Below are 13547 nucleotides of genomic sequence, written 5' to 3'. Positions count from 1 at the left end.
GAGCAACCCGAGCTGAGTCCCGAGAAATCGGAGGAAGGGAACTATAGCCGCCATGTGAGTCAAGTTGGGACTCAAGGAGAACAAAGGAATGACTCGGAGAAGGGAAACGACAAGGATGGGCGGATGTATAAGAATTTCTTGGGTGCGAAGCTACCAAGTCTCTCAGGAAGCCCAAAGCCTGTTGAGATTATGGATTGGATCTCCAAAATGGAGATGGTGTTCGAGAGCTGCACTTCAGCGAGAAACAGAAGACCGTCTTCGCAGTAAGACAACTGAAAACTGGAGTCTTGAGCTGGTGGAAGCTATTGGCGGATACAATGCCGCGAGGAGAAGCCCTAAATATGTCATGGGATGAGTTCTTGGAACAACTGAAGGCGCAGTACTGTTCATAAATAGATATGATTGATCTGAACAATGAGTTCCAAAACCTGAAGAAGGGGAGAATGAGCGTTGACGACTACGCTACTGCATTCACAAAAAAGATGAAGTTGTTTCCATACCTAGTGCCAACTGAACTCTCCAAAGTTGAGAAGTTCGCAAATGGAATGCCAGCCGACTTTGGCCCGACAGTCAAGATGGCAACCACTCTGAAATCAGCTGTTCGAGCAGCTAAGAATGTAGAGACCCATCAAAAGGAAAGCGGTCTGGAGAGGGACGAGGTTGGTGAGAAAAGGAAATCCGATGGACCTTCAAGGTCCAACAAGAAAAGTAAATTCTCGAAGTCTGGTTCGAAGGGAGGAGGAGCCGAAGCAAAGTGGTGTGACAAGTGCAAGAAAAAGCACTCCGGAAAATGCGACGGAGAAGTCACCTGCTTTAAGTGTGGAAAGACCGGGCACTATGCCAATGAATGCACCCTCACCAAGAAAGTCTGTTATGGGTGTGGCGAGGAAGGGCACATTTCGAGGGACTGCCCGAAGAAGAAGGAAGCAGGAAGACCCAACATTCCACCGAAGCCGAAGGCAAGAGCCTTCCAGATGACGCTCGAGGATGCAAAGGAGGCAGCAGACGTCGCTTCAGGTACCTTTCTTGTAAATAGATTGCTTGCCAATATACTATTTGATTCGGGAGCAAGCTATTCCTTTGTATCGCATAGATTTGGAGGAAAATTAGCATTGCCTGTAGAAAAACTTGATAATGCCCTAATTGTGGAAGTTGCCAGTGGCAAGTTCGTACCTGTTAGTGATCGTATTAAGAACATAGTCATCGACATAAACGGAAATGAATTCCACGAGGAGCTGTTACCTATAGAATTGAACGGTTTCGACATCGTTCTGGGAATGGATTGGCTTAGCGCCAACGATGCTGAGATTCAATGCCGAAAGAGGATAGTAAGGGTAAACCCACCCGGAAAAGAGTCATTTATGGTGTACGGGGACAAACGTCGTGTAAATTCTGGAATCATCTCCCTGATGAAAGCCAGAAAATGTTTGTCCAAGGGATGTGCATCATACTTGGCATTCGTAATCGATGCTAAGAAGGAAAAGAAAGAGGTGCAGAATATACCGGTTGTGTGGGATTATCCGGAAGTCTTTCCCGAAGATCTTCCCGGATTACCACCTGATAGACAAGTGGAATTTCGGATAGACTTGTTACTAGGTAGAACACCGATAGCAAAGGCACCGTACTGATTAGCACCGACGAAGATGAAGGAGCTTATGACGCAACTTCAGGAGTTGTTGGACAACGGTTTCATTCGACCTAGTTCATCACCCTGGGGAGCTCCGGTACTATTCGTGAAGAAGAAAGACGGAAGCATGAGGATGTGCATAGATTATAGAGAGCTGAACAAGGCAACAGTGAAGAACAAATACCCATTGCCGAGGATTGATGACCTATTCGACTAGCTGCAAGGTTCGAGCTATTTCTCAAAGAGCGATCTTAGGTCAGGTTATCATCAGCTGAAGGTGAGAGAGCAGGATATCGAGAAGACTGCATTCAGAACAAGATTGGACACTACGAGTTCTTGGTTATGTCGTTTGGACTAACCAACACTCCAACAGCTTTCATGGATTTGATGAACCGGGTTTGTAAACCATTCCTCGATAAATCTGTGATAGTGTTCATCGACGACATTCTGATTTACTCGAAAAGCCAAGAGGAGCATGGCAAGCATCTACGAGAAGTGTTGGAAGTCTTGGAGAAGGAGAAGTTGTATGCAAAGTTCTCCAAATGCGATTTTTGGATCCGAGAAGTACAATTCTTGGGTCATGTGATTAACCACGAGGGAATAATGGTTGACCCAATAAAGATCGAAGCTGTGATAAAGTGGGAACGACCAAAAAGTCCCACGGAGATTCAAAGCTTTCTAGGAGTAGCCGGATACTACCGACGATTTAACCAAGGCTTTTCTTCGATAGCTGCTCTATTGACAGCTTTGACCCACAAAGGAGCTACTTATACATGGAGTGAAAAGCACGAAGAAGCATTCGAGAAGCTAAAGAAGAAGTTGTGTGAAGCACCGATTCTTTCTCTACCCGATGGAGTTGAAGACTTCGCGGTCTATAGTGACGCATCTGGAGTCGGGTTGGGTTATGTTCTGACCCAAAGAGAAAAGGTGATAGGATACGCATCTCTACAATTGAAAGAGCACGAAAAGAACTACCCCACTCATGATCTGGAGTTGGCAGCAGTTGTATTCGCCTTAAAGATATGGAGGCATTACCTCTATGGCATGAAGTGCAAGCTTTTCATTGATCATAAGAGTCTCCAGTATCTCTTTAATCAGAAAGAATTGAACATGAGGCAACGACGCTGGCTAGAATTACTCAAGGACTACGACTGTGAGATACTTTACCACCCCGGTAAAGCAAATGTTGTTGCTGATGCTCTCAGTCGGAAAGTCAATCTTGAAAGAAAAAGGCCAAGAGCGTTGAGAATTGAAGTTGTCTCGACAATTGTGGAAAGTATCAAGAAAGCTCAAGAAGAAGCTTCGGAAAAGAATAACCAAAAAGAAGAACGTTTGGGAAAGACGTTGGTATTCGGTACAAACCGTCAAGGACTGAAGGTATTCCAAGATCGGATTTGGGTACCTAAGACGGGAGGAATAAGAGATATTCTGATGGAAGAAGCTCACAAGACCATGTACTTGATTCATCCCGGTAGCACTAAAATGTATAGGGACCTAAAACCCTACTACTGGTGGCCGACGATGAAGCTCGATGTTGCGAAGTATGTGGCCGAGTGTGTAACATGTGCGAGAGTTAAGGCACAACATCAGAAACCATACGGGAATTTAGAACCTTTACCTGTATCCATGGGTAAATGGGAAGACATCACCATGGATTTTGTGACTAAACTTCCCAGGACGAAGAACGGACACGACATAATTTGGGTGGTCGTGGATCGTTTCACTAAGAGTGCACACTTCATATCAGCCAACGAAAGGTGGTCTATGGATAAGCTCGCAAATGCTTACGTGAAGGAGATAGTAAGACTTCACGGTGTTCCTCTAACGATTGTATCTGATCGTGATAGTCGTTTCACGTCGAGATTTTGGAGGAGTCTACAAGAGGAATTGGGTACGAAGTTGTGTTTGAGTACAACTTATCATCCGCAGACCGATGGTCAGAGTGAAAGAACGATTCAGACACTGGAAGATATGCTGAGAGCATGTACCCTCGAGTTCCAAGGTAATTGGGATGAGCACTTACCTCTAGTAAAATTTTCCTACAACAACAGTTTCCACACGAGCATCAAGATGGCACCCTATCAAGCTTTGTACGGACAGAAGTGTCGTACGCCATTTTGTTGGCTTGAGGCCGGAGAAAAGCAGTATATGGGCCCCGAGATAGTCGATGAGACTGCTGAGAAGTTAAAGGTGATCAGGGAAAGGATGTTAGCAGCTCAGGATCGTCAGAAGAGCTATGCTGACAAGAAAAGACGACCGATGACCTTCGAAGTTGGGGATTCGGTTTTGCTTAAAGTCTCACCGTGGAAGGGACTTATAAGATTCGGGAAACGAGGAAAGTTGAGTCCAAGGTTTACTGGACCGTTCAAAGTTCTTCAGCAGATTGGGAACCAAGCTTACAAGCTGGAATTGCCCGAAGAACTCGATGGTATTCATAACACCTTCCATGTGTGTTATCTGAGGAAATTCACGGGAGAAGTTCCCGACATAATTCCAATCTCAGAATTAAGGATGGATGAGAATAAGAGGCTGATCGAAGAACCCGAGGCAATTGTTCACCGAAAGACTAAGAAGTTACGACGCAGGATGGTCGACTTATTGCTAGTCCGTTGGAAACATTCGAATGGGCCGAATCTCACTTGGGAAACAGAGGATGACATGATGAGTCGCTACCCACATCTGTTTGCTGATGCATGATTCCGGGACGGAATCATCCTAAGGGGGAGAGAATTGTAACGCCCGTGTTTCGGGGCTAAGCATTTTTAGACGATGTAATAGTCTAGGTCAACTATTGTAACTCTTTTTGATGTAGTAAAGATGAAATATTTGAGTACTATGTGAATTATGTGTATTTGTGTGCTTATTATTTAATTATAAATGTATAATTAATAAATAATAAAAAAAGCGTCAAAATTAAAGTGCGAGATAAACCCGATCTCTTTACATAAAGTTGTAGTGGTCGAAACAAGGATTCCGGAGATATAAAGAACGCTGAAATCCGAGTTATAACGAAGAAGTTATGACCCGTCGAAGTTTCGCGGCGGAACCGACACGACAACGGGAAGCGTAAATAGTGAATTTACGATAGAGCGAGTTTTAGCCTTAGCGATCTAAACAAAAGTCATATAAAACGTTAAACCGAGAGCGTCCATAAAAAGAACGCCTAAATCTGACTTCGTATGAGGAAGTTATGATTTTTCGAAGTTTCGGCTTAGCAGTGTACAGCCCGAAGTTTGAATATTAGATCGAGCGGTTTTTAGTCGATACAACCTAAACGAGAATCGAAGATCTCGTTAATAGTAGCATAACGATGAAAAGACAGACGAAAACGGACGTCGGATGAAGAAGTTATGAATTTTTAACGGACCAATCCTGTCCCGGCCTGTTAAAAATATAACTTTTAAAATAAAGTCAAAACTAGCCGACAGATTCTAAACAAAAGTTGTAGAGCACGTTCCCGCCTACGCGTGGATATAAAGAACGTCGAAAACGGAGCTTGTACGCGAAAGTTACGAATTTTTAAAGTTTGTAGTCGAATTTGCGAAGCCTGGTGAGGAGCTGGTGACGTGGCAGCATCTGGGCCGCCCATCGCGGATGAAGAAACACGATTCGGATCACGCCACGTAGCCCTCGCATTACGCCCAGCGTAGCCTCTTCCGAACGCGCTGCATACCCGAGCCTTCCCTCGGTCCAGCTTAAGCCACGTTGCACCACCGAATGCTCGCCACTTGTGAGCCTTATCCGAAGCTACACGGCGCGTAGCTGCTGAACGCCCAACGTTCCGAGAGGCTTCGCCTCCTATAAATAGCTGTGAGATCTTCCCAGTTTTTCACACCTTTCTCACTTCTCTCTCTCTCTACTTTCTCTCTCTACCACCCCTAACCCCCCCTAAAGTCTGGGTTAACCCCCTAGCACCCGAAGGAAGCCCCGAGGCTCCCGAAGTCCCGAGAAAAAGGGTCTTTCGGTTCGGAAATGCTGCTCCGAGCAAAGCCCGGTTTTTAAGAAAACCCGCTGTAAGTGAGCTACGCCTACGCAATTTTTAATATAACTTTTAAATAATTATAGTAATGTTATTAGGTACTTAAAATAATTATTTGGGCAATTATTATGAGTTATATTGAGTGTTATTTAACGCTTATATAATAGTAATAATAGCTAGACTATTAATTAGTCGCGGTTAATGTTAAAACTAAACTCTAGTGGTATTGATACTAGGTTTTGGTCAAGGAAAAATTGTTTTGAGAGAACGAAGTGTTGTTCGAGTACCGAGTCACCACCTAATCAGGTGAGTGCATAGTCCCTTTCATCTTACACATAGATATGAAGTATTTATTATAAACTACGTGCTATGTGTGCATATTATCTGAATACTTGCTGTCTATGCTGATGAAAGATTTTTATACATGTTTTAAATGATTTAAACTGTATATGTATTTTATATCTACAAAAATGTTGGGGTAAAACATGGGTAGATGTAATAAGACGATGTGTGATAAAATGATGAGAGGCCTCGATGTTGTTGGTGATCCAGTCATCTAGCGGAGTATAGATGACGACCACAGACTCTTCTAGACAGTCCAGTGGAATGCTAGCAGGCTCGCAACCTGTAGGTGTTTGTGAATGATGTGTTCACCGGTGTACTCCATCCCCCGCATGGTTGCCTTTAGGACATTTATTTCTGAGGAACCCCCTTAGCAGTAGTGTCCATCCCGATGATGATCCTTAGGCTAGGTCCCTTATGATAGGTGTTTAGGGACGTAAAGTGAGGATAACGGGAACGGGTAATCGGGTTATTGTTGGTTGATGAAATTAATAAACTTATTTATTGTGGGTTGAAAACCCTATGTGCTCACCAGGCTCCCAAGCCTGACCCACTCAGTTTCATGTATTACAGGTAGTGGCGCTCGACCATAGATGTGATGTTTTGGATGAGGGATTACGGATATAGGCATGTAGATACGAAATAATGTAGTAAGGCTTATATTGTACTGTTTATGCTTTTGATATGTATCGAACATGACATCCCGAGTCTTTTAATGAAATACATTTCTTTGGAAATGCTTTTGATAAATCTTTATCATATTTTGTTTTGGGACAAATTCCGCAACACTTTTATTTATAATGTTACTCTAATTTTCAAACAAGGATAAACAAAATCGGTCTTTTCTGGCCGTGAAAATGAGGATGTCACATATGAACTAAAACATTTTGTGGTGATGATCCTAACGCAAAACAAGCCAAAAAACTCGAAAATTTGCTGTCTGGACATGCAACTCGTCGAGCCCTATACTGAACTCGTCGAGTCCATGCCTAAAACCATCCTACTCGTCGAGTTCATGCACGGACACGTCGAGTCGGGCTGTCAGACAACTTTTCAGTTTTGGAAAAATAACACATGTGCATCAAATATAATAGAAAACAACACATGGCTCTGATACCACTGTTGGGTTTTAGTATACTGCAACATCCTATGGTGCATATACAACCTTAAAAGCTTTGAATCTATGTTTTCTCTAATTATACATGCAGTATTGTTTCCAAAGCTTTAAGCCTACAACTAACATACAATTGATATATGCAACATAGAATTGAGTTATGGAGTTACCTCTTTGTTGTAGCTTGTAATTTTGGCCTTTAAGAACTTAGTGCCCCAAAATGTTGCACCTCATATGGTTCACAACACACCTTGGACAAAGGAGACTTTTGAGAGAGTATTTCTTGCACCAAAATCGACTCAATGAACTCCAAGAACATGTACTATCGATTTTGGATATGGAGGAACATATTTATATGTAGGATTCCGAGGGTCATGGGTAAACCCTAGTCCATACCCATGGGTTTATGATCCATGGTCCATGTGGCCCAACTCTTTATGCATCCTTACATAAACTTAGTCCAACATGGATCAATAGCCCAATCCATATGTTTCACTAATTACCATAGTTAGTCCCCATAGTTTTTATTAGTCTCTTTTGATCACTAAATTAATTCCAAATTAATTCTTGATCAATACTAATTAAATCATATGATTTCATATGAATATATTAGAACTTATAATTTATTAATAAATCATAAATAACCTTTTCTCAAAAGTTCATCCTATCAAATTGTCTTGGTGATAAGCAACCCAAATGGACCATGCTACTCTCGGGTCAAGTACATACCAATTATAGTTATGGGCTTAGACACCTAATCCAACAGCACTGTCACCAAACCCTGCGTTTCTGTCGTACCAGCTTATAATTTGATCTTATACATTCTTGCACTCCGCAGAAACCCATACATATATTAGAGTACAAATTATGAAGCCCCTTAGCTCACATGTTAGTTCCAATTACATAAAATAACATGGTGACACTAAAATCACTAACAATCCTCCCCCATTTTAGTGTAACCCTTGAACAAACATAACCTTATCAAAACAAACAAAACTAGTACATAATGAAAATATCAAAACGATTGAATTTTCACTTAGTATCATACACTTTCAATACTCAAGAAACAGGGTGTTCTAAGAATTGAGCCCATCAACCCATTTGAATACCAGAAAGTAAAATACATACTAGTTTATTGAATTTCTAGCAAAATACAACCTGACACGATTATAAAGCTGTGTTTCCTAATCCTCGCATGACCGTATCAAGGTCATGTCTACAACCTCTTGAAATGCACCTACACTTCACAATCACATAGCTAACTCCTTTCCATGTATCTGCACATACATTTATCGAAGGAATTATTAAGAAGTTAAACTTCAACTTGGCTAACTTGCAGAACCGAACACAAACCTGGGATGAATATTTCATGTGTTCCACTCTATAGGTATGAGCTTTCCACATTAAATTCAATTCCTAACATTATATAGGAGGGAATTGGGTGTCTCATCATTACATAATTAAATGGACTTTAATCCAATCCCGATAACAGACTTGTGGACTGAGTCTCTTGTCAAATCTTTAGTCAAGTGATCTACCAAATTTTTTTGCGATTTCACAAACTCAACCGAAATCACACCGTTCATGATTAGTTCTCTAATCATACTATATATAACACCTAGGTATCTAGACTTGCCATTATAAACCTGGCTATATTCCTTAGCCAAAGCGGCTGCATTATCATAAAGGATAGAAATAGGTGTCATCGGTTTAGACCACAAAGGAATCTCATATACTAAATTCCTTGGCCACTCTTCTTCTTTACCATCAGTTGCTAACGCAACAAACTTAGATTCCATTGTTGAGTTTGTAATGCATGATTGCTTCTTCGAAGCCCAAGAAATGGCACCTACCCCAAGCAAGAATACGCAACCAGAAGATGAGGAATGGTCCTCTGTATTAGTTATCCAACTTACATCTGAATAACCTTCTAAAACCGAAGGATTCCCCAAGTAACTCAAACCATAATCCATGGTTCCTTTACGATACTTATACACTCTATTCACTGCTTGCCAATGTTGAGCACTAGGATTACTAGTGTACCTGCTCAACTTGCCCACAACAAAAGCAATATCAGGTCTGGTACTTGTCATGGAATACATCAAGCTACCAATATCCTTAGAGTATTCCAATTGTGAAATAGGAATGCCATTATTTGGCAATAATTTCACACTTGGATCCATAAGAGTACTCACAGGAGAACAATCGATTAAATTAAACCGCTTGAGAATTTTCTCAATATAATGACTTTGAGTCATCACTAAACCTTTGTTCATCCTTTTAATTCTTATTCCAAGAATTACATCAACCTCTCCTAAGTCTTTCATAGAAAACTTAGATGATAACAATTTCTTTGTTTCATCTACTTGATTTTGGTCGGTACCAAATATCAACATGTCATCTATATATAAGCAAATGATCACACCAACTCTAGTAGCATCATCAAATCTACTATAAACACATTTGTCACATTTGTTTGTCTTGAAACTAGAAGACAAATGTCACACCCCCAAACCAGAACGGCGGAAATGTTTAGGGGCGGAGGACGTCATGTTTAAGTATCACAATAATTATATAATAGTAATCAAAGCAACAACAACCATTATATTAATAATATAAAGTTTACATTGTGTTCAAAACATTACTTAATTTACATTAAAACTATAGTAAAAGATAAGACATAAAGCTCTGTCTTCGCAACACCTAAGAGGGTACCTGTCTACTAACGTTCCTTAGAATACAAGTGATTTGAAAAAGTGTCAACATTAAAGTTGATGAGTTCATAAGTATTTTTGTTATAAAAGTATACTCTTTGTTCTTTGGAAAAGTTCGCCTGTTCCTCCAGAAAATCCTATATTTTCTTAATGAGTAATATGATCATGCCCGTTCCTTCTGTGATCATTTAGTGAATACAAATTATATATAATACATATCCAATAGACAGTTAAATGTGTGGATCTGCCCTAAGCCCACAACCAAACAATGAACAGGAAGTAAGGCGGAAGTCAAACATTCCACTGCCCATCGGATCTTCATTATATATAACTCTAACGTATTCACTAAGTAACCACAAAATTAACATTAATGATTCTTTTAAATATGATGAATGTGTTTCCTTCAATAAATACTATATTTTCTTAGTAAGAATTATGACCATACCAGTTCCTTCTATAACCACTTAATTTATACTAGTTACATATAAACAAATATCGAACGGACAATTGAATGTGTGGATCTGCCCTAAGCCCACAACCAAACAAGGAACAAGAAGTAAGGCGGAAACCACATATTCCACTGTGTATCAGATATTATTTATATATAAATCTGATGTATAAACTAAGGAAATCATATAATTAACAATTAAAGGTCCTTTATGTTATATTAGTTTGTAAATAAGTGTTGAATCTTTTGTAAATATGTTCCTAGTTCCACCTGTTCAATTGTAAAGTGTTGTTTTGTAAAATAATGATGTTTATCCTAGAAAATCCTATATTTTCCATAAAACCGAATTGTAGTTCTAAACTTTCCAAGACCGAAAAGTACAAGTATTATTACCATACTTAATTTAATGATACATAGTTTTATCTATACGTAAAACTAGCTGGAGATGTGTTTGCCCTAAAAACTCGATGTGACGATATTACTCTCCTATGGTCGCTTAGTACATACGAGTTGTATATAACCGAGATCAAATAGACAGTTGAATGAGTGAATCTTCCCTAAGCCCACAACCAAAAAAGGAACATGAAGTAAGGCGGAAATCACACATTCCACTGTCTACCGGACTTCAATTTTATATAACCCTATTGTATATACTGAGTAATCACATAGTTAATATCCCTTGAAACTGTTTAAGAAAAAGTATATTACTACGTAAATATATTGTTGTTTTCTCCTAGTGAGTTCTTATAACCATACTTGATGACCTAGATGGCCTGAACACGACGTTCTTCAGGCGTCACAAAAGGTACAACATTTGTCACCACGGGTCTGCCGACCTAGCTGTTGCAACCGGCTCTGGTGCGAGATTGTCTGTCCCGTATAGATCTATACACAAGTGTCACGCTCTCCCTCGAGGAGACTCTGGTTATAAGTCAGGACTTAGTTGGTATTTAGTTAAGTATATGAAGGCGTCTCACAAATTGCTTCAATGAATTTACAAGTAATAATGCGAAAACCTTTTTATAAATACATGTACTTTTGTAAAAAGATCCTTTTGTTCCATAAACTATACTAATTATAGTTTATAAGTTTATTTCCATGTTTTAACCTAGACTTTGTAAAATAGTTCATATGATACATAAACTATACCTATTATAGTTTATAAGTTTATTTCCATGTTTTAACAAGTTTCACATTTAAATGCATATTAACGGTAAGAAAACATAATAAGTAAATTATATTTTTAAACACAAGATTTCTTGTGTTTTACTTGTATTCCCCCCCCCCCTAAAAACATTCAAAAAGCTTGGAAAATATGGGGATATGAACTCACCTTCTGTGCGTTTTTTTACTAGATATCGAGATAAAAGGGGTAACCTTCAGGCTATAATACAGGAAGGATGTCGTGATCCTAATGGTTTTAAACACACAATAGTGTGTGAATATGATGATTTTTACAACATACGTGTTTCACAAACACTAAATAATATGAATAATACTTACTTAAGCTTGTATCTTGTTTGGAAGAAGAGTGATCTTTGGAGTTGTTTGATCTTAAAATGAAGGAAATGGGTTTGCTATTTGAGAGGGAAATGATATTGATTTCGTTACTGGAGGTGAATAATGAAAGAGTTTTCTATTGTGGTATCTTAAGAATGAAGGAAGGATAGGCGGTTGCATTGGTAGATGAATCATATCACCTTGGTATGCTGAATTTGGATAGGATATGAAGATATTTAAGGGTGTTTGCAGTCAATTTTCATCTAGAACACTAGGATTTCGAATCTATATCATTTTCTTTACGGACCTAAAGGGCATTGGGTTGTGTTTACGGTCATGCTTTGGCCGTGAACACTTTTGATCCTTAAATATCCAACCGTGAACTCCTTTTAATCATTAATTCAAACTGTGAAATCCTTTGGCTTTAATGTCTAAACTGTGAACACCATTCCCTTAATTGTTTTGGACCGTGAACACATATTTTCTAGAATTCCTTGACCGTAAAGACAAAGGGGGTGGGTTATTTTATGGCTTAAACATTAGTCTTTCAACTTATATTAACTTATACATGCTTAATCCAACATAGTTTTCAATCTATTCTCAGTTACTAGTTTATAAACATGTCCTAATGGCCATAGGGGATACAATGCACCAAGGATTGCAATGTGGTTTACACTAGTACTTGGTTAGGGTTTAGACCATGCTAGGTATAAAATTTCCCAGTTTTGACAACAAAATAACCTCATCAAATTTTTGATGCCATTGCTTAGGTGCTTGTTTTAGCCCATACAAATATGTGACAAGTTTACAAACCATATGCTCTTTACCGAGCATAACGAAACCTTATGATTGTTTCATGTAAACTTCCTCGTCAAGATCACCATTTAAAAAGGTTGTTTTCACATCCATTTGGTGAATAACCAGATTGTGCATACTTTCCAAGGCAATCAAAAATCTAATAGTAGAAATACGTTCAACTGGAGCATACGTATCAAAATAGTCAATACCGGGTTTTTGTGCAAAACCTTGAATGACTACAGGGCTTTGAATTTATTAATAGTCCCATTAACATTCATTTTCTTTTTGAATACCCATTTGCATCCAAGTGGTTTAGAACCTGGAGTCAAATCAGACAACACCTGTGTGTTGTTCTCAAGGATTGATGACATTTCATCATTAGTTACTTCCTTCCAAAAGGCACTATCACGAGACTCCATGTCCTTTCGATATGTCCTAGGATCATCTTCAATACTATATCAATAAGATTATTCAAGATTAATTTCATCCCTTGAACCTTCCACCAAATATAGTTGGAAGTCAGATTCGAATTTTTTTTGCAATTTTGTCTCTTTTGCTTCTACGAAGCTCTTGTGGCTCTTGCATATTACCACCATCTTGACTTTCTGAATTTTGCACTTTATTAGTACCAAAAGTCAGATACCCAGGCCTTTGAATTGACGAAAAATAGATCTCATCAAAAATTTTATCCCGTGATTCGATAACGGTGTTAATCAAAACCGAATCATTAGGTTCTATTACATAAAACCATATATGCCTTGGAATGTTCAGCATATCCAATGAATATACAATCAATTCCACGTTCTCCCAAAGTTTTCTTTTTGGGCTCGGTGAGTTTTTGTAACGTCCCAAAAATCAAGGATAAAAATTTCATTTTTATTATATTCAAAACATAGATGTAACTTGATCCAAACATTTAAAAATATTTATAAGTAACACAATTATCAGAGTTAAATCCCAAAATCACATATTGCGGAAAACACGGGTGTATGCACTACGATAAAGTCGGGCCCTTCACTTCTGAA

The 13547-nt window shown here is 39.0% G+C and overlaps 1 pseudogene; it reads right to left on the bottom strand.

Annotated features, from left to right (window-relative positions):
- Nucleotides 1–8312: 8312 nt before the first annotated feature.
- LOC145106121 (secreted RxLR effector protein 161 pseudogene) lies at nucleotides 8313–9458 on the bottom strand (annotated as a pseudogene).
- Between the last annotated feature and the right edge of the window lie 4089 nt (nucleotides 9459–13547).

This window comes from Lactuca virosa, chromosome 4, assembly GCF_052849685.1.
Source record: "Lactuca virosa cultivar CGN04683 chromosome 4, Lactuca_virosa_CGN04683_v6, whole genome shotgun sequence".
In the NCBI taxonomy this organism is placed as follows: domain Eukaryota; kingdom Viridiplantae; phylum Streptophyta; class Magnoliopsida; order Asterales; family Asteraceae; genus Lactuca; species Lactuca virosa.
Note: the sequence above shows the minus strand (reverse complement) of the source record. Positions and strands in the feature narration are given on the sequence as shown.